Raw genomic sequence first — 18,751 nt, forward strand, 5'->3', positions numbered from 1 at the left:
ATATAGATGCTTGTTGGACCAGTTTGAATCTTATAGATTGATTGTATGAACTGGTGCACATAAGCAGCCGCTCCTAAAATCCAATGGAAAACTCACAGAAAGAGGGGCTAACTTTTCCCTTCTGGCATTGATACTCAGTCTTAAAATAAGTTTTACAGTTGAGTCATTGGTATTTTGGTACTGATGTTTCCTCCAGGTCTATTCATGATTCTAACACAGAAATGTCACTTCCCATACTTTTGTGCAACTTGGTATGGACTTTTCTTGAGTTTCATCATTGCAGAGCCAGGACTAATATGCATTGGTCGTATCATCCCAGCTTGCCAGGGTGCAAGTCATTCCTTGTGCCACTATAGCTCAAGCAAATCCAAAGAATTCCTGTGTCAGTTTCCCAGTAAGTTCACACTGTCCAAGACACAAGTGTGCTGACAGAGCAGCATCTGCATGCTTCATAATAAGAAATAATGGAGGGCAAAATCAGGGAGGGCAAGTTATATCTGGAGTTTGGAACAGAGGACTCATCCACACTCCCATCCCCCCCCCAATGATTTCTTCTGTTTGTCCCATGACTTGTAGTCATGCCAGTCCAAAGAAAAGCAGATTGATGTTTGTTCTGATTCAGCAGTAAACATGTTATTCTCTTGGACCCATGACTAGAAATCAAGAGAAGTGTGGATGAGCCCTGAGTCTCTGGCAGATTAATATGAAAAGGAACCACCAGCTGGGAGATGCCAGCATAGGATAGCACTGGTGAAGCTATGCAGAGACTGGCCTCATCTTTTTCATACATTAATTCAAACAGACATTATTATTTTTTGACATCCTGTGTATTATTCCGCAACTTGGGCTTGTTCTCTCCACATGCCTTTGGCAGAAGGTCTGACTGAGTGTATCTCAGCGTGACTCTCAGAATCACTGCACAGACCTTAAAGAACATGACAAGAACAAAGCTTCTCACAGCTGGGACACACCAGAATGTCGTGGTGGATGTGACGCCAACAAAACCCCGTTTCCCCAGGAGATATGGCTGCTGTATTATGCCACAAAGCCTCCCAGATCTCTCAAGGGAATGATGGTAGCAGCAATATTTCTGTGTTCCTAGGCACTGAGCCCAAGGGAGACCTAATCCAAATCTATCTCATGACACATAAGCCTTGAATGTCATGTACCCACCCCTCTCTCTCTTTTTTTGCCATTTGCGCATTTCCCTAGGAGAACTCAGCTGACATATGGCATCAGTTTTCAGCAAGGTTTCTGCTTTTTACCCAATTTTCCAGCTGGATTGATTGAGGTGCAAAGGGGTCAAGTGGCTTTTGCCCAAGGCTCCCAGACATACATTCAGTCAGCTGGGCAGCATTAGATCCCAGACACGTCAAATCATTCAGTCCTTTGGACCTAATGGCTACGCTCCAGAAGCTCTCACCTGTACACACAGGGCATGCACGCTGCCTCCAGGACCAGAACCACCATTTCTTTGACCCTAAAAAAAAATTACATGCATAGAACAAGATAGCTATCAAGGTGTTATGGCAGGGAAAAGGAAGAGCCGGGAGGAGGGAAGAATAATGAGGGCTCAGCTAAAGTGGGGAATGTCATGTAGGAAACGGTATGTGCTAAATATTAGGCAGTGCCTGTAATCACTTCAAGGAGAATGTGATCGCTTTAACAAGAATGATTTCCAAGCATGCGTCATTGGCTTGGACAGGCAGTACTGTGCACCTTGCTCAGTCCAAATGAGAAACAGAAACAGAAACAATATTTTCTGGTACAAAAAAAATGCATCAGAATGCTCCTACTCCCAAGCTGACCTCCACCCACACAGAGAAGAGGCAGCAGTCTATATTTATTCCTTTATTCCAAATAGTGATGTAGCGAGGGGGACATCAAACACACATACATGCACCACAGCAACTCGGTGTCAAGCAAGCAGTCTAGCTAAGCATGGGTGGCGAAGGTGCTGCTTATACATTTTGAGGGGTGGAAATTGCCATAAGGAAAACAAAAAGACTTCTCTGGGTAAGGTTTGTAGACTGAACAGCCGTCAAAGCCTAAGCGTCAGCCAACATCGCTCTGTTTTCTTTCTGCCAGAGGACTGTTGAAGGCCCATTTTCCCTATTTGGAACTGCCTCATCACAATGGCAGGGAGAAGCAACAGAGAAGCGGAAAATACAGTTGCAAACTGAGATGTCTACCTTAGAAAACCTTGGTGTCCTGTCACCCCGCTGCCCCACCCCCCCTCTTTATGGCTGAAGGGGTGTATGTGTCAAGGAAAAGGGAAAGTTTTCAAGGGATTTTTGCTATAAGAGGTTCATTTGTTCCCTTGTTACGCTCACCTTAGACTCTAATGACTAGTTGCAAGATCTCAAAAAAGTATGTGCTTCTACAAACCCATGCTCAAAACGATTTGCAGAGGCTAGCCATTCAGGAATCTAAATCATTCACTAAAAAATTAGCACTATTACCTCTATAGTTTATGAAACGTGGTCCAATCATGTAGAAAGAAGAACTAGGATATTATTTTAACAGCAAAAGATCTACCTATGTAGCTCTTCTTCTTCCACCTTTACATTTACTTCAGCTTAAGTTCCTAAGGAACCTATATTAACATCATATTGTCTCCTATTAGCCAACCAGAAGCAAAGGAAGTGCCTCCTCATTATGTAGGGGCCCTTTCCTGACTTGTTTCACATACAAGTTTAACTTTCTTTTACTCTTGTTTGGTGTGGACAGAGGAGAGCAAGAAACTCTTCACTCTGCAGTTTGAAAAGTTTTGAGGAGGACAGAACTGGGAAACCAATTATCTCTTCTCACTCTCTTTTTCCTCTAGGACTATATCATAAAAAAACCTAGTCAGCTAAGCAGATTATGAGCCCTACAGTGAAACAGAGTAGCTGAGAGATGCAGAAGTCTTGAGAATATTATGCTGAACCCAAGCGCCGGCAGGAGAGATTGTGCAAATGAATTTGGAGGGTAGCTTGCTGCTGCTTCCAATAGCAATGGCCAGACTTATGACCTAAAATGGGGGGGGGGGGAGGGTAGATACTGCTTTTTGCTCTTCCTAAGATAGTTGTGTTCTGCATTTCTTGGGTAGTTTCTTGGGTATAATTGAAGAACCATAATTGGAGTTCCTAAGACACAGGCCTAAGACTCAGGAGGATTACCGAAGAGTTTTTTGTATGGGTTTCTCACTATTATATTTTCATTATATGCTATATTGTTATATTTTGTATGTACACATTACCATGTCTGGATAATGGGTATAACATAGGGCTATTTGGAGGGCCTTGTATTTTTGCATGTGTTTAAAAAAATGGGAGAAAGGACAGCTGTCAGAACCGAATGAGTCTCTTCTCATCAGCTCCCTGACAGGCATTATATATAATAAGTGAAAGACACATATCTTATTACACATAGGAAAACCAACAGCAGCGAATGCACTTAGGAGATGAAAGAATAACATTGACCGGTGACACATATTTGTAATTCTGGAGCTGGGTGCTTCAAAAGCCACCAAAAGAAGACACCTTGAACCCCAACACAGCAGTGTTACAGGTGTGTTGCCATTATTTGTCTAAAAATGCAGTCAGTCCGAATAATCAGTCTGCATATTTACATCATCTAGCAGTCATCAGCAGGGTGACTGGCTTGTTCAGAGAATCACATTCTGCACATGCAGAATGAAAGACATTGTGCTTAAGACTACATTTATTTTTCAGGAGTGCCAGAGCTGTAGGTTCAATTGTGCTCAGAAGCAGACTGGAGCTGGTTCATTTCTCTGTCTGGTAAAGTCCATGGCACAGATCCCATACATTTGCATGTGTTTCTGTAGAATTCCTGTACCTTAGTTTGAGTTCCTCTGTTCAGAACTTAACTTTCTCATCACCACATGCCCACCTCTCAGCTTCCATTAACCCCTCCAACACTAGTGAATTTCACCAGCAGGGCCAGCCCTACTATTAGGCAGAGTCAGGCAGCCACCTCAAGTGGCAGAGCAGTAGTGGTGATGTGCTGGAGGGCAGAGCTGTGAGTGCTACATGGCCTGCCCTCAATTCCCTAGGTGAACCTGCTGCCCTCAGGTCTAGTGGAGGAGGCTGTCCCATCCCCAAAGGGTCAAACATCAGTCTAGTTGGCTTCAGTTCACAAAAGGGGAAGGACATAATTTTCTTCACTTCAGGCAGGAAAATGTTTCAAGCCACTCCTGCTCACCAAGTGTTAAGATCGGAGTTCAGATGCCTTCCTAAGCGAAATGAGTGGAGACAGGGTGGGTACTCCCATCTTTGAAATCCTCTTCCCAGGGAGGTTGACTTAAAATTATATTTGCTAGGTGAAAACCCTTTTATTGCTTGAAGCTTTTAGGTATTTGATGTGGTATTGTGGTTTTATTATCACATTTTAATCTATTGCTCTTCTGTGACTTATTTTGTGATGTCTTATTGTCTTAACAGTGGTTTTTATTATTTTAATGTAGGATGCTCTGACAGCATTTTTTTTTGAAGAGTGAAACAATAAGTACACCAAATAAATAAATAAATAAATAAATAAATAAAATTGCATTTTCTTCTTCCTCAGTAGCATGCTTTAAGTAGTCCAGTAGGTGCTATACTTGAGAGAGGAAAGTCAGGCATGTTGTTGTAGATAACTACAGGGCAGAGCTCCTAACCCCTGGTTGGGAATAGCAGAATGGAGTGAAGCATTTGGGTGGGTGTCTCTGGGGATCCATGGGGCTCAGATTCCCATTTTCAGAGCCCTGCTTCGAGGCTTTCCATTGGCAGCAGAAAATCCCTCCCTGTTGGCAGAAGGTAATCTCCACTTTATCCTAACTCCCTCAAGCAGCACAGGTCAGGCGGCTAGGATTGCACTGATACAAGAGGATTTCAGATTTGTTGGCGAGAGCTTCAGGGTTAATTCACATGCCACTCTGGTGCACTACAATGTGTGTTACTGTTGTTATTGTGGTCATTCGATGCCTATTGAGGCAATGTGCTGTATCCTTTGCTTTAGGATAATCATTTGTTTCCACTGATGTCCTTTAATTTGCATCCATTATTCTGTTTCCAAAGACAACATAATATGCCCTGTACCTCTTAGTATGTATTTCCCCTTCTTTTCTTCTTCCGCAACCCCCACTGCAAGGTTGACACAAGTGCTTTCTTTTCTCTTTGCTGAGCGCATCTCTATGTAACTGAGATTGTGCCCCAGAATGCCATGCAATGTCACAACCTCTTCATTCTTCTTATGCCCCTGAGTACTCACAAGATCCATCTAATGAAGCTAAAGAATAGGCATAGGGGAACAAGTATGCCAGAAGAAGCACAAACATAGGTACTCATGTGCTGCTCCCTGCATTGGAGAAATCATTTGAATGGCCTGCCTGGTCTGCCTGCATGGCCAAGCTCCATTTGAATCACTGTGCTGTTCTTTCCACTGGGCACTTTGTTATTGTCTCTTTAATCTTCCTTCCACTTTCTGTTGCTTCTTCTTTCATTTCTGCCTCTCAATCTGCTGTTCATTCACTGCCTGTCAAGACTCCCCACCCTCTCAGTTCTACGTTCTTTTAAAATGACAACAAACATCAGTGGCAATTCTTCCACTGCTGTGTCTGGCCTGTGTCTATTTTTAATGGTCTGTTGCATTTTAAGAAGCAAAGCCAACTAGGATGTGATGTTGAACAAAAGCAAAAAGCTGCAGAGGACCCTAAACCAAAAGCCAGGATACAAATGACCAGAGTGGAGCATTAATATTAGATAATTTTGCTTCTGCCCATTACTCTCTAACCTTAGTCATTTTCTTCCACATTAGGGTAGCGAGATCTTGTATTATTATTATTTAGGTCAACATTTTTTTTCTTCTGCGTTTGCATCAGAATAATAAGGCCAGGTTTTAGCACCTCCTTGTTCTGAAGAAGTATACATTATATCCCCTGAGAGTTAGATGTTGGGGGAAAACAAGAGGAGGAGGGTCTTGCTTTCACGTATTGCTTGTTAGCTTTCCAGGAACATCTGGTGGGCACCACTGAATGTTGGCTGAAATACGTCTTTCCTAGCCTGGTGCCCTCTTGATATTGTTGAAATCCAACTCTCATCAGCCTCAGTTAGTATAGCGAACGATCAAGGATGACGGAAGCTGTAGTCCCTTTGGAAGGCCCCAGACTGGGGAATGCTAGTCTAGATAGACCACCGGTCTGTTCAAGCAAGGCACTTTTTGCAACAATTCCTCTTGAAACCAACAGGATGAGCTGAATGACTTTGTCCGCTATCATTTCTGCTTCAGTGAATACAGAGCAGATTAGGATGTAACATAAAGCCCAAGACTAAATTCTTGCCACATCATTATCAAATAAGACAAATTATTATAATAAAGGAAAACATGCTGTTAGAAGATTGTATATGACATCACTTCCAGCCAATCAAGCAAAAGATCCTATTGCACAGAAAGCTCTAAAAGCCAGTTAGAAGATCACTGAGATGGGAAAGCAAATAGGCAAGGAAAACCTTGTGGACAGGCAAGGAGAGGTACATTTATTATGCTGCGTGGCTGCAAGCTGGGCTACGACAGGAAGAGCCCCGGGTAGCACATTGAGAATTCACACAGTAACTTAGAGCAAGTAGCCATCTGCCATGATTTATGGCCTAACACAGCAGTGGGTGCAAATTACAGCTGTGCTGATACAGACAAAAATACGTCCTGGAAATGCAGATGCAGGTACCTAGAGCATCTCAGACTGGGAAATATACATTCTGCTGCCATGAAAATAATTGTCCAGCTCCCATTAGGAACTGTTTTAGCTTCTTTGGCACACATTTTGTTAATATTATTATTTTCCCCCTTCAGAAAATCCAGTTAAATCATTGAAAAAATCAAAATGTTACGGTTTATCCCTTATATGTCAGAAAAATATCTGCTTTAGCCAGCCATCCCAAGGTGTTAGCATGCTACCCCTTTATTAATGTAGTAGCAAAATTACTCACTGCCTTGTGAGAATCTTGGCTTGTGAAGTAGAGCGTACTGTTCCATGAGTGTGTAACTATAGCAGGAGGAAGCATAGGGTTTAAGTCACCAGACATCACTGGCAGAGCTGTGAGTTGCCAGCTTTCCTTCCGAAAGATGAATACTGCACTTTTATCAATGCTTTTTCCTCCTACAATCTAGTTTTTTTTTATCTTGCGAGAATGATTTGCTTCCCTTCTTGCCAGGATTACTTTTTAAGTGGAAATTAAAAGGCCCTACTTTCTTGAGATGCTATAATTTGAGGCGCCTATATCTAACTAAATTTACAGTGGTGATAATTAAAAGGAATTATTCCCAAGCAGTGCCCCCCCACAAGAAAAATCAAAAGGCACACTGACCTCCCACACTGACGAATGCAGAAGAATGCAGAGCTAAAGTTTTTCTTCAATCATACCATTTCAAACTGTGGGTGGGAGAGGTGTGTGCTTAAATGCTCTCTGATAAAAAAAAAGTCTACCCCATAGAAAACTAGGACTGGTGATGCTGGTGCAGATGCAGGTGCCAACTCACAAGTTATGAGTACTGTAAGTGTCAAGCAACCGGCTTTTAGTGTAGCTGGTTGCTACCAACCAGTTTGTCTGTGATACATGGCCAGATTATAACAGTGCAGTTGGAAGGTCCATGCCTCCATGGGGGGGGGGGCAGACTCAGAGCTTTCTTTAAAAAGGAAAAGGAAAAGTCTCTAGCTTTAATGGAAGGAAAGTTATAAAGCAAATTGTGCAGGCAACCATCTAAAATGCTTTTTGAGAAAAGAGCCAGCTTGGCCACTCCCACTTTTCCAGTATTTCAGCCAATGAGTGAAGTCAGAGCTGTGATTAATGAGTGACTTGTTGCTATTGGAACTCCTGGGTCCTAAAGAACTGCTGTTTCTCCCCTTCCTATTCATGCACTTTTCTTTCCTGCTTCTGTTTCATTTTCTAGTTTCTGGAAAATCTGTAGTTAGTCTTTCCTTTCTTCCCTAGCAATGCACATTTCCTGTTGTGGGTTCCTCTGAGATAAAGTACTCCCTGTGTCATTTTCTGCAAATACCACTATACAGTGTGGGCTGATATGAAATAATCTCCTTCCCTGTAGAAGTCTTTTTTAAAAAAAAAAATAGATGAAAGCTGGTTACTCTGCTTTCGCAGGTCTCTCACACCCAGTAGCTACAGGCCTAAGAGAACTCCCCAAAGGAATCAGTCCTCTGGGAATAAGCTCAGTTGAACACAAGTGGGAATTGTGCATCTAAAATATGCAATAACCAGGACAGATTAAGATTGGTTGAAGCCTTGTTGCTGCCCTTTTTGTGAAGAGAGGGCAGAAAAACTCGATCCTTTATAGTACAAAGATGCATCATTGTAGCTAAAGGGATAAAAAATGGATATTTATGATATGATTACCAAGTCTAAAATAGGCATGTGAAGTAGCCTGGGCTGAGAATTGCTGACTGGTCCAAGGCCGGAAGTTAGTACAACCAATGAAGAATTAAGTGAGTTAAACATGTGAAACTTCACATGCTCAGAGTATTTGTTTCTTTTATCAAGGATGGCAAAATGTTTTGCTTGAGTTTTGCTGAGAGTTAGGAAACTGCACATACTCATGTAGTCCACAAAAGCTTATGCTGTAAAAAAAAGGGGGGGAGTGAGCCTTCAAAATACCAGAAGACTTACTTACACCTTAGTTACACCTTTTGGGAGGAAAGGGGCCCACTATTTTGGGAACTAAACCAGGGTCCCCAACTACCTTAATTCACCTTTGATACTGTAATACAATATTCACGTCCTTGTTGCTTTCTTAACCTGGTCTGATGAATGTCCAGCACATAAGGCACCTTCCTCCTCCATTAGTTTCCCTTGTGGCAGGGATTCCTCTGAAAGACAGCAGGAGCTGACTTTGCTGACACCTGTTAAGGATTCCCACTATGCCAGTTTAATTTCTAATGGACTGTTTTGACGGCACAGGCTGCAGCAATTCTGCCAAGTCAACTGATGTATAAGCACTGATGAAGTTGGCCCTTAGTCTTGTGCTCTGGTTCCTAAGGAAAACACACAGAATTGACAAGGGGATAGACTAAACTATCTAATTGCATTTTCCATCTCAAGTTGCTATGCCTCTGCAACTTTTGCTACTGTTTTATGAACCATGGCTGATAGCCATATGCCTAAAGACATCTGAAGTGCATGCAAGAGGAATTCACTTTTCCTGTGTCTGCAGCAAGGAAGGCACATTGGCACCGTCAAGTGACAATAAATGCACAGGAACATTTGTTTTTAAAATCTTAGCACCCTCCACTTGATGTAGTGTGAAAATGCTTGCGTTTAAGACTCTTAAATCTCACAACAGCAGAAACCAACAAAAACAACTTCAAGAAGTAGCAAGCATGCATGCAATGCAAAAAAAAAAAAAAGGAAAATGAAGAAAAGACTTAGAATAATGGCCAAGTTCTAAAGAAAGAGTCACAAGGCTGAAGTCTGCCTGAAAGCTCTAGGCTCTCCTACTTGGAAACCCTGCTATTAATCTCATCTGCTTTGGGTTGAGAAAGATGCATGGTCAACATTCTTAGACACACTTTCTTCTATACTATTCCTTCAAAAGTTCCAGGGTGGAATCCTGGCAAACAGTCAAACAGAAACAGGATTACAGCTCTGCCATAGTAAGCCTTGTTCAAATGAAGCCAATGGTAAGATCATTCTCAGATACCTCATTTTGTTGAATGTATACCAGTTCATTCAAAATGCTTTTGCTCGCAATCTTACTCATTGTGCCCAAGAAGGGTAAAGACAGGGCTTGCAGAAGATTTTGCATTGAGTGCAGCAGACTGAGCCCTGCCTTCTCCACTACAGTCCAGCACTCTCTTTCCCCAACCTGCAACAGTCCTTGCTGCAGTCCCAGGATTTCTAGGGTCATCTCACTCCTCAGTGCTGTGCTCTGAAGAAGGAGTCCTTCCTCAGAAGAGACACTGTGGGTGTAGGCACTTGGTCTTACACTGCTTTGCTGCAATAGTGGCAAATATTGTCCATAGTCAGAGAGTGTGGATGTGTGGACTTGTGTACCGGAGAGAACTATAGGAGCACCAATAGCCACTACAGATTCAACAGTATTTGCTTCAGCTGCCATGTTCCATGGCTAGCTGGTGGGCTGGCAGCAGGGCAGCAGCACCAGGAAGTGGATGGTGGACTCAATCCACGCCTCTCCCAACCTACCACCTGAGCCAGATGTCTCATGGTGGCTCAAAATAGCCTTAGTACAGAGCTGTTCTACAGGACTGAAGTCTAGAGTTGCTTCCACTTCAGGCTCTTTAAGGCTCCTTAGGCAGTGTGCTCTTGCATGATTAGCAGAATACGTGGTTCCACATATAATCCCCTTTGCGAATACATAATGGCTGTATCCATGGCAAAGGCTAAACTGGCAAGTTATTACTGACCTAAGGTTGCAACCTTGGAGTAAGAACCTAAATATATGCATTCAGAAGCAAGCTGAATTTGAATAAAGCAAAGAAAGCTTTAGACCAGTTGTGGGGAAGCAATATTTGGCATGATTAGGCTAGATGGACAATTTCTATGAGTCCATATCATATGGCTCTCTGCAACACAGCACATTTTTGCTACATTGTTGCTCTGTTATCATTTATGGTGTTTAACTGGAATAGCAACTGATAGTCCCAATCTAAACCAGCAGAGACAATCAGGCAGTTAGGCTGATTGCAACCAGAATCTTCTCTCTCTTTGTATCCAACTTTCATTTCTCCCTTCTCTGTGGTTGCTGCACACTAGCACAAAGGGACTGAAATGCAACACTGATTTCAGCCTCCAGACCATAACAGCAGGACAAGGGCTAGTACTTATATGTGACCTGCCTCTGATTAACATCAAGTGGGTGCCTTCAGTAGCAAAAATCTGTCATCTTCAAAGTTTCCCCCTCCTTTCCCTTATCCTCCTCATTAATTTTAATTTTTCCCCAGATTTCCTGTTGAAAATGAATTCTTAATGACTGCTGTTGCTGTTTTAAAATGTTTCAAATTCCCTCAATAATGTTTCCTCCCAATCAAGCTGAAAATACATTCTAGATAAACAAAAAAAATCTTATGCCCAAAAATTTATGACATGTAATCTGTGTACCATTTTTCAAAGTCTATTATCTATTTGTATATATTAAAGTTATTTCTTTCCCCCTCACCTTTTTAATATGATTTTGTTTGGCAACCAAAATGTTGATTGCTTAATTACTGTGGCATTATTTTTTTTATTTAGGCTTTGTTTAAATTATGATGTACATATAATAGCTATATAGATAACATGTTCCCCTCTCTCCTGGGCAGTGAGATGCCCAGAGGCAATTCTACAGGGTTTAGTTTCCTTGTGTTAAGTGAGTGTTGTAATGTGTAGTGTAGGGGTTAGAGTATTAAACTTTAGAGTATTAAAGTTTGGCCACTGCATGAAAGCCACACAGTAACCTACATCACAGGATTGTTGTCAGTAACCTAAATTTCTGTATGCCACCCTCAGCTCAACCGATGAAGTGTAAGATACAAATGCAAATAATATCTGTTTATTTGTAATCTTTGTCTTTATAATATCTTTTTGTTTACAAATATGCATTATTAGATGCAAGCTGACTCTGATAAGCAGGTAGCACAACCACTAATCCTTCATCAGATTACAACTGGGTAGATACTTCCAGTTGCCTCCAGTTCAGCTAAATCCATAGTGCTCTCTCTCTGTGTGGGGTAAACTAACTACATATTACAGCCAAATATATATAAGAACCCCTGATTCACCACACCACCCCCTTCCATGCTGGAAATTTCAGCCTCTTGAGATTGTTATTCGTTTTGCGCAAACTTGCTTGCAACATTTTGTTTGCCTTTCTGTTTCTGCCCAAATTCAAATTGCAAATAGTTGTTTAGTTGTCTCTCTGCCCCTTCCTCCCAAACCCAAATGGTGATCACATTCTGAAGCCTTAAAGCTGTGATGGAACAATCAGTGCTTCTGCCAACATGCTGATAACCTATCTGGTAAGCCAGGCAAACCCATAATCAAGACCTTCTCTCTCACTGATTGAAGACCAGCAGTGTGGCTTCAGTAGAGTCTTTTTAGGACTTTCCTCTCTCCTCCATGTCACTCTGGTGCCTGATGAACTACACTGTGGCCACAGCATTCCCTTCTGAATCTATCTCATATCTCATCTTAACATATCCAGCAACTTCCTCTTTCCCAGTCTTGCCCCATGGTTTGCCAATATTCATCCTTCTTTCCTGAGTAGCTAGTAGGTGGGAGCATAGGGGAAAGGGGGATTACTGAATGCTTTGGGATGAGGCCTGAGAGACTTCTGGGAAGAGAATGCTACGGTGCATCTCAGCTGAAAAGAGGCATGCGGGGGGCAGGGGGATATTTTGTGCAAGGTTGCTTCCATGCTAGTCCTTTCATCTGGAATTTGCACACTTTATGCACTGCCTGTTTATGAAGCAGTCAGTTAATGCCACCAACTTGGGTTTTCTGAATGATCCTCCCACTTTGTTTCAGACCTGAGATGTGGCTATTTTTCTGTCTCCTCACACAGTCTGCCAGTGTGGATGGCTGAAGTGCTATTGAGGCCCTGGGAAATTGGTGACACAGCTGGTGATACCCACCACTTCATGCTTGCATTGGAAACAGATTCACCTTACTTTTAAACAGTGTTTCAAGTAAGCAGTACCTCTGATTTTGAAGGCAGAAGTTGGTGGAAAAGACTGACTTCAGCTCTACAGCATTTGATCTAATTGTAGCTATTATTTCTAAATACATGTAAACAAGCTCCAAGTTTATCTTTTATCCTTTCTTCCCCTTTGTGATGCATTTTCTTATTTTTTGTAATGTGTGAGTGTGTCCTACTCTCTGTACAAGTAGTAGCTCTATAGCAAATAAGAACCAAGCTCCAGAAGGCTGGCCTGGGCAGGCTATTTCAACCTTTGATCTCTCAGGACATTTCCCACCTTGCCAAAACAAGCTGCAGCTCCCATGTATCACCAACACTGCATAACCCAGTGCTAATACCTGAAATTTCCAGGGTTATGTGTTTTCAGTGCAACTATGTCATCTTAAAAGGAGTGCTCCAGAAAACAGTATGTTCTACCACTAGTTCCAGCTTATGCAAATAACCTGCTTGTGTTTAAAATTACTCAAATTTAATGATCTACAAACCTGGAAGCTCCAAAATGAAATGAAACAAAACCAACTATTTGTCCTTGGGGCAGAGTATATAATGACACATGTAATCTGCAAAACAGCAACATTAATTATTTTTCTGCCATCTTCCGTTATATGCTGTGGTGATGGTTGGATTCACATGTACTACCAGACAGACTCAACTTTTAGTTCAGTTCCCAGATTCTATGATTGTGAATGGCTGTGATGGAACAGTTACTGGCCTATCCTATGCTGCTAAGTAGAATTCTGCTCTATTGCCATCAGCCCAACACTCAATTGCCTTAGTAGATTATTTGAGATATTAATTGCTGATTTTACAGTGGCTAAAACCATTTAAGGGCAGTACATAAAATAATAATATTTTATAATAATAATAATAATAATAATAATAATAATAATAATAATAATAATTTATTTATATCCCGCCCTCCCCAGCCGAAGCCGGGCGGCTAACAACAATAAAACAGTACAAAAGTACAGCACAAACAACACTCTAAAATCATTCATTATAAAATTAATTAATTCAAGCCACTGGCAACCATTGGGCCAGAGCTCTGCAAAGATTGCCGAGGGAGGGAGTCAGGCTGTGCCCTGGCCAAAGGCCTGGTGGAACAGCTCTGTCTTGCAGGCCCTGCGGAAAGATGTCAAGTCCCGCAGGGCCCTGGTCTCTTGTGACAGAGTGTTCCACCAGATCGGAGCCACAGCCAAAAAAGCCTTGGCTCTAGTTGAGGCCAGCCTAACTTCTCTGTGGCCTGGGACCTTCAAGATGTTTTTATTTGAAGACCGTATGTTTCTCTGTGGGGCATACCAGGAGAGGCAGTCCCGTAGGTATGAGGGTCCTAGGCCGTATAGGGCTTTAAAGGTTAAAACCAGCACCTTAAACCTGATCCTATACTCCACCGGTAGCCAGTGCAGCTGGTATAGCACCGGATGAATGTGATCTCGCAGCGAAGACCTCGTAAGGAGTCTCGCTGCGGCATTCTGCACCCGCTGGAGTTTCTGGGTCAGTCTCAAGGGCAGCCCCACGTAGAGCGAGTTACAATAATCCAGTTTGGAGGTGACCATCGCGTGGATCACAGTGGCTAGGTCAGGGCGAGAGAGGTAAGGAGCCAACTGCTTAGCTTGGCGGGGATGGAAAAATGCCGCCTTTGTTATAGCTGCAATCTGCAATAATTGTTTTTATTCTGCCCTTGCCCTACTCATGCCATCCCCTCCATCCATTTTCCTGCTATAAAACAGTGTTATGGGTTGCGGCATCAGGAGGAGCTTTCTGTTCAACAGTGGAACAGACTTCCTTGGAAGGCGGTGAACTCTCACTGGAAGTTCTTAAGATGAGGTTGGATGGCCATTGGTCATTGATGAGATTCCTGGGTTTTAGGGTGTGGACTAGATGACCCTCACAATCCCTTCTAACTGTACAGTATTTTGCTTCTAAACACTGGAAACTGTGCTGAAAAAGTTCCAAGAAGTCAGTTTTCACAGGCTTATCCAGATTGCAATACGCTCATTAGAAACTCTCTACCTAAGTGGCTCTTGAAATAGCAGCCTCAAAACAGTGAAACACAGGCGTGTTATCATAATAAAAGTGCCTTCCTTATTAATATTTGCCCTGGTTTCTTTAAGGCTTGGCATCTTTCTCAATAATGTATGAAAGTGGGTTGAAGAGACAGCACAGAAATTCTGCTTTAGGACTTAGCTGACCCAAATACACAGTTCCCCTAAATGTTTCAGGGAAAAGCATCGCCTTCCCCCTCCCTCTTTAGCCTCATTTACTGCTGCATTGCAGGACTGTAAGTTCAGGTTATTATGCAGTATCATCCTCGTATGGCTCCTAAACATAAATTAAAATGGCTCCCAGGACCTTTCCTACTCTTGCTGTTTGGGTGCATATTTGTACCTTCATCAGACATAGGTTTGCAGAAAGAAGACCTGTGTTTGGGGGGGGGGCAAGGCAATAACTGTGCCTGTTGATCTAACTGAACTCACCACTGTTTGTAACTGAACTGATTTTTTAAAAAATAAAAACTTATTTAATTAATTACTCTGTCTTTCCCTGCAGAGTCAGTGCTCTGTTAAAAAAAGAAATAAATTGCATCAGTAGTATGGTTTATGAAATTTCTGCTGTAGAATCTTCAGGACTGAGATGTTACTGCATCTTATTCTTAACCCTTCATGATTCATGTTGACAATTAATGAAATAATAATTATATATTATTTCATATATACTCACATATTCCAAGATGATGCCCGTGGAACTTAAAGTTGATTCACATGACCAAACTGCTGCGTTTGAGAATGGCGGTGGATCTTTGCAGAGAATTCAGTGTGTTGTGTGATTGTTTAAATATGTGCCTTGCTCACTACTCCACCACGTTTATTATATCACAGTAGCCCTAGATCCAGCATTTTGGAAATAAGGACTGTTGTGTCACATGAAATTACCAGACCATGATAAAGAGGTCTAAGAACAACAATCACAAAGCTAAAGGATGCCTTTTCATCTCAGCTTCACTTGCTGCAAGCAAGTTGACAAGAGACACATCAGAGGGCAAACTAAAATTCTTCTGGTTTGTTGAATCAGAGGGTGATTTTATTCCTGACCCTGTCCTCTTTCAGTTACTTACAGAAGAACAAAGATGGCCTAAACACAGATGTTAGCATGGAATGCCTTGGCAGTGGTGATAATCACAAATGAACAATATCACTCTTTTGATTTGAAAGGCATTTCCTATTCACAGTGTGCCCTTTATTGTGGAGGGAGATTCAACCAATGTGATGTACTGTTGCTACTACCACACTAATGCTTGCTCTGCCAGTTGGTAGATTCCTTAAGGCTTAAGCCAAAGAATATTCTACTTAAGTTACCATTATTAGGGATGTATGAGCACCTTGGTGCAGGTTCCCAAGGGGTTTGATGCTTTATGAACACACCAGTGAGCTCTCAAAACTTCTGCTCTCTGCGTTTTATCCCCCGCCCCAAGGGTTCACCAAATGTATCTGGAACAGGTGAAGTAAGAGACACCAGTGGTATAGGCTGATATGCCAGCTCCTCAGTGTTGAATCTTTCCCTTAGAGGAATGTATTGAGACTACAAATCTCAAAGGATGCTCAGCAGAGAAGTTGGTGTACCTCCTGGCACTTGCTGCTCCACCCCCCTTCCCCAGCCCCAGATAAGTTTGATGAGCTCTCATGACACCAGGAGAAGGCAAGGCAGCAACAATGAAGCCGAGTGAACCAGCTCCTCAGTGGTGCATCCTTTCCTTCCAATGGTTGGAGTGGAACCACAAGTCTCACTGGAACCCCCCCCCCCAAGGAATGGGAGCATCCCTGCCACCATTGCCACAGGTAAATTTGGTGTGTCTTTGGGATGGCAGAGGAAGGAAGAGACAGTCACTGTGGAAATTCAAAGCATGGGATGAATGGGACCCTACTCAACCCACAGTGACCTCACACATGAAGGTACAGTTTTGAGTGCTCTTATTTGATTTCTTGTGACATCCCTAAACATTATGCTACAACCACAAAACAACCACAAATTCCTTAAAATGTCAGGTCCTTTAGATACTGTGCAGCCAAACCATTAAGGGCTTTAAAGATGAAACCCATTGCTTTAAACGTGGCTCATAAAAAATTTGAAACCAACTAAAATAGTATATAATTGGCATATGTTACACTAACCAGGTAAGTATTTTCCAGGAAAGCAGGGACACCGACATAAATTGGTTTAAGTGCTTCAAGTCACAGCCTACATGTGAGCTTCCAGAAGTAATATTGGATTGAGAAGCACTCCCAAGCTATGAACCCAGCTCTTAAGGTGTTACCCTTCTACCCTCTAGCAATCAAAATTTGTCACATGGAATGGATAAGTGAAAAGCTGAAAAAATAAGAACCTGTTCTACACTATGAGAAGATTCACTATGAGAAGTTCCAACACACACAAGTAACACAGACAAAGTAAGTAGTCTCCTTTTTAGCTGTTTCTCACTGAGTACTTAAAGGAGCATCCCTCAGATATTGCATAGAGTGCCTTCCATTTAATGAACTGAAGCTCAGGAGTCTACTTTAGAAGAAAAGAATGCTGTGCTGCAAAATGAAAAAGCAACAGGGAGGAACTCAGTATTTATAATGCTAATGATGCAGGAAGTCTGGATGAACGACATTTGGTACAGGCTTCTTAGGAAAAGAAATGAATTCAGGAGTTGCTGCAACCACAGATAACTGAGTGAGCAACGTGCTCCAAAAAAGGTTGAGAGCAGACTGCACCTTTTTAAGCCTCTGTCTCCAGACTACCTCTTTCAGGGTCTGACCCCTGTTGTGAAGAGCATCTGATTCTTAAGGGTCAATCCTCTGGCCTGAAAATGGGCCTTCTTCTCTTCTATATCCTCCTGCATGGGACATTCCCTGTGCCACTAGTGGTGGTACAGGAGGTTCTTCTGGGGGATTCTGTCCATCAGCCTCAAGTGCTATGGCTTCTGCATCGCCAGCAGCATGCTCAGAGCCCTGGACCTAAACTGGCTTCTGAGCTGGAGACTCTATAGCCTTCAACTCAAGAATCTCGATTGCTGCTGGACTCTGAGGTCATGACAACACCATTTCTATATTTATGTTAGTTTAACCTTGTACAAGACCATGTCAAAAGCAGAAACCTCTCCCTCGTGTGGCACATGAATTTCAGAGCCAGAAAGAGGGAAGAGAGGAAGAGTTTGTAATACTACAGATCCTATTTTTCATGTGGAGGTTCCCCATGTGATTTAGAACTCAGATTGTCCAAGTTTCCACATTACATGGGAAACCTCCTCAAGTACAGCAGGCTGCAGAAGTTATGACAAGGGTGGCAATGGTGGGGGTGGGAGGAGCTGTGTGACCTTGGAGGCAGGGCTAAATGCAAGGCGACAAAGCCCCTGTCACCATGATTACCTTCTTCATGCAAGTATGGGAGCACTAAACTATCACAACAATAAAAGCAGGCAAGCATATAGTCTGTTGTGTTATTTCAGGGTCAACTGCATCTGGAAGCAGTTGTCCACAGCTGGTTCCTAGACTCCTCCCAGCCGTGTACCTGCCAGCATGCTAACATGTTGCTCCATCGGGTCCAGGTTGCTGGCAAGCCTGCCCGATCTACTGCCCAATAGCTGTGAATTATTCTGGGAACTTAGTCCCTCTTACATATGTCACAGTCAGAGAACATGGAGGAGAGCTAATTGCTGAACAGGGGTGGAAGTTCTGGTCCTAGAATTATTTACCTAGAAATCCCTGAACTTTCAAACAATACAGAAATAATAGTTTGTCAGAGTGTTACCTCAAAATAGCTTTCACACACTCAGGAAGGTGTGGATAAAAAATAGGAAATGGCAAATGAAAAAGAGTATGGAAGCTTTTACTGGAGATCTGGAGTGATGCACAGGCAGGAGGTGAGTTAACAGACAGGGAGAGAGATTTCATAGGTTAAATTGTGTTGCAAAGAAAAATTTACCCTATGCCTGTAATTATATGTAGATGACTCCACAAAGTTATTCAGGTGTCAAGATCTGGTTAATTGGGGGCAAAAGTAAAATGGAGTGCAAACTTGAGAATATACA

The 18,751-nt window shown here is 42.4% G+C and overlaps 1 protein-coding gene across 15 annotated transcripts in view; it reads right to left on the reverse strand.

The window, feature by feature from the left end:
• Positions 1-18,751, reverse strand: part of BRSK2 (BR serine/threonine kinase 2) — a 400,801-nt gene that overhangs the window by 161,432 nt on the left and 220,618 nt on the right. The gene's annotated exons all lie outside the window — the stretch shown is intronic.

Source organism: Podarcis vaucheri (genome assembly GCF_965113315.1).
Source record: "Podarcis vaucheri genome assembly, chromosome: 1".
Lineage (NCBI taxonomy): Eukaryota > Metazoa > Chordata > Lepidosauria > Squamata > Lacertidae > Podarcis > Podarcis vaucheri.